General features: G+C 33.4%; 1 long non-coding RNA gene across 1 annotated transcript; it reads right to left on the bottom strand.

Moving 5' to 3' along the window:
• Positions 1 to 931: 931 nt before the first annotated feature.
• On the bottom strand, positions 932 to 3,140 carry LOC141615000 (uncharacterized). The gene is made up of 3 exons (XR_012529533.1): positions 2,937 to 3,140; positions 2,406 to 2,497; positions 932 to 1,495 (listed from the first exon to the last, which is right to left on the bottom strand). It is a non-coding gene; the product is annotated as an uncharacterized LOC141615000 (long non-coding RNA).
• Between the last annotated feature and the right edge of the window lie 910 nt (positions 3,141 to 4,050).

The following is a 4,050-nucleotide window of genomic DNA, read 5'->3' as shown; positions in this document are numbered from 1 at the left end:
ATCCGGTGTATTGTATGTTCCCGAATATTATCAATATCAAATCTGCTGATTTTTTTAAAATACTCTCTAATGTTGTTCCTAACTATATAGTCTTTTTGGTGAATTGTTGCATCTTGTATAAAATTATGATCCAATTGCTGCTTTACTATCATTCAATTTTGAATGTTACAAACTCGAACATCAGATGTAAAATCAATCTTTTTTTAGGCCAATTGGCAACTAGAATAATAAAATCTTGCAACTGGACATTTTACACACCTCAACAACTAAATTGATAGCAAAATGCAATGTTCTATTCCTGACAGTGCATGATGAATTGATCAATATTAGGCTGATTACATATGAGGTTATAATGTCAGTAGTTTTTAACATTAGTCATTTCGTGCCAAAATCTGCTCAAAGATGACAGATTTCTCCCTATGATCCCAGTTTGCATCAACATTCGGTAGAACCACTAACGCCACCCCAGGCGAGTATTAGATAGCGTCAACAACTTTGTCAAAAACCATGTCCTCTACGTCGTACTTAATTACGTTTTAGATATAATTGTTTGATGTTGTCTAGTGCTTGATCTCAATTCACTTATCTTGAGTATATTCCGATTGATAGAATCTTCATTCTATTATGTTAGGAGATGACATAATGAGATAATGAGTGTATCTAGCTAGATACACTCATTTACCTCGCTAGATACACTCCCTTGTCTTGCTAGATACACATCTTTGACAAGCTAGATACACCCCTTTAGATTGTTAGATACATGCCTTTACCTTACTAGATACACATATATTCAAGATATTTCGAGGTAAAACGCATTGTTACACAATGCAAGTGCAAAACCATTTTATTAAGGACATATATATCTCTTAGTAAAATACGAGTAGTCTATGAAAAAAGGTACATGAGAGTGTTTACGTAAAATATAAGATGGACCAACAATAATTTAATATAGAACCAATTTAGACGAGAATTTTTATTTTTAATTTACACTCCTTTATCTTGTTAGATAAAGTCATTTATCTTACTAGATACACTCATTTACCTTAATAGATATACCCATTTACCTTACTAGATACACTTCGTTACCTTGCTAGATACACGTATCTGGTAAGCTATATTATATATTTATATCGACATTAAATATAATATACTCTTGATTAAAATCAATTTCCTCTGAAATTTTTGGTTCCCAATTGACCTTTGCAACATGCTACAATTTTTGGTTCCCAATTGGTCACATGCTGCTTTGCCCATAATCTCTAGCTTACTCAACTGACCGAGTACAATGAATGAACCACCAACTTGTGGGACTCCTATACATACTACTCATCATCATTGTGCTTGGTGGTCACAATGACATTCTCAACAACCAATTAAGCGGAGTAACATCCGACACCAAATTGGCCGATCATACTCACATCCGCTCCAGCTTGCAATGCCTCAATGAATTCCTTGGTTCCAGACCGTGCAATTGTTCCCAAGCCGTCCACCAAATCTACATACAAAACCACACCACATGTCCTTGATCAAAACCATGCATTTTCAACCACAAAGTACAAATTATGTATCATCTACTCTCATATAAGAAACACATTGATAGACTCCAACAAGAAATGATAAAAGCTCACAAAGTTCAGTCAAAGCTACTAATTGAACAGAAGGATCAGCATTTCCCGTCTAATCTAACCCTAAGTTTAGTTGTTAGATACATACCTCTAGCTATCCAAACACACTCGTTTAAGTTGCTAGATACACACCTCTAACTAGCCAGATACACTTCTTTAAGTTACTAGATAAAGACATCATATGCGTATCTGGACTACTCATGGGCAGTGGTTGTAATGTTAGTTATTTTATTACTCGAGCTACTTTGCCTTTCGGATATATTTAGCATTTAAGATGAAAATGAACCAAGCAAGTACCCATTTGAATAGCATATCCAACACCACTACGCATAGACCAAGAAATTATTAAAAATAATATATGTGACGCCTCTACATCTTACAAAGAGGCCTCTGATGACTAGCAAATTGCATCAGAAAGATTTCAAAACCTCCACATTTTACCATTTGTAGGAGAAGATACCATGATTACATCAAATGTAACTACAAGCAATTAGTGTCAACTTGGAGAAGAGTCAAACTCCAGCAAAAACAATCTAGACTACAATGATTACTTCTACCTCTGTCACATCTGATGTTGGATGATATCTTTGTTTGAAAAATATTGTTAAACATAAGAAGATATGAAAGCAAGTTATATTAATATATGAAAGCAAGTTATTACATTGCCATTACTGGACTCCAACAAAGTGTAGCACTTGAACATTCTACTTATCCAATATTGCGTACATATAAACATAGGTTTTAAGTGATCTTGATAAACACTACTTAATTGTGTGCTACCTTAACTCTTCTTTCATCCACCATGGCAACTTAAAGGTTTGTGTAGTAGGTACCTTGTACTCTTCTTAGATCATGCCACCAGAACCAGAAACCTGCAGTTTCAGTATCAAATGCATGAACTACAATATTGACAGACACGAAAATTGAGTTGTACCACACATCCCATGACCACATTAATCCATTGCCTCAAAGACTCTAAATAATCCAAGCTCGTTCAAATTGTTGATTCCAACAACAAAATAAGACAACCTTCACCACAGAAAAGGATCAACATGCCTCCCAATCATTTACTTTACGGCTGCTTTAGTTTTGGACAAACAGTTGATCATTTTCAACGAAGAATCCATGAATAGGACATGTATAAGAAGATGAAATGAAAATCAATAACACAATTAAGGAAAATCAAAAGTTCAGATTTTAAAAACCCTAATTTTTTCGATTATAACCTAATTTTTTTTGCTTATCATGATGATTTATCACAAAATTACATTAAAAATGGACATAAATTAAAAAGATCATAATTGAACTAACCTCATTCATGGTGAACATAGATCAATCTGGAACGGCTGCAACAGTGTTGTAAAATTTGTAGAGCGATGGTAGAAGCGATCTTGTGAAAGAGGAAAGGTATAATGGAAGGAGAGAGAGAGCGATCGACGAAGAACAAACACTCGATATGTTTTAAGAGAGAAGGGATAATGGAACGCATGACAGACTAAGAGGTATTTTTTTTAGTTCGTATGGTTCGCACCAAACTTTAGTTCGTACGGGATCTCGCCCCTATATATATATAGAAATAGGATCATATGAGTTGGGTCATATTGCGTGATTTACCCCTCTAAATCTCAACCATTCATCTAAAGTAAAATGGATGGCTGAGATTTAATGTTACACATTGTATATAACACATGTTACTCACCAACTCATATGTCGGTTTCTCATATTTTTTTTTTCATTTTTCACTATAACTTTCTCTCTCTTCCTCTTTTCTCTCTACTGCACTCCCTCTACTGCGATCTTCACTTCGTTTCTTCGTCCTTGCTCATAGTTTCTCGTTTTTTGTGCTCAAGTTTACTTCATCTTCAATTTCGTCTCATCAGGTAATGAATTCCTTCTTCTGTACTATTTTTTTCGTTGATTTTGTTCAATTTCGTATTTTTATCTTTTGTTTTTTGCTTGAATTTCTTGTTTTTATGTGTGTATTCTTCAATTTATCCAATCATTTTAATTATGTAGTTCAATTTTTTGTGTTTTTCTTGTTAAATTACATTTCCGATTGTTTTCGCATAATTCTAGGGTTTCGTAAATTTATTTTTGCATTTTTGAATTCTGATGTTGTTCTTTTCTAGTGATTTCGTTGTGCATTTTAATGAAGATAATGTGTTTGTTTTGACATTAATCTGTTATTGTAATATATTGATGTAGTTATTGTAATATATCGATTTAGTTATTCTATATTATTTAGTGAATCGTTGGTTAGTGTTTTAAAGTCAGCTTTGGTCAAGTCCAGTTATTGTAATATGAAAACTCGGTTATTCTATATTCTTACAAATGCAGTTGTTATAACATTACATGTCGATTATTGTATTACTTTAACCTAGTTATTGTATTATGAAAAATCAGTTATTGTATCTGGCAGTGACCT

This window comes from Silene latifolia, chromosome 11, assembly GCF_048544455.1.
Source record: "Silene latifolia isolate original U9 population chromosome 11, ASM4854445v1, whole genome shotgun sequence".
NCBI lineage: Eukaryota > Viridiplantae > Streptophyta > Magnoliopsida > Caryophyllales > Caryophyllaceae > Silene > Silene latifolia.
Note: the sequence above shows the minus strand (reverse complement) of the source record. Positions and strands in the feature narration are given on the sequence as shown.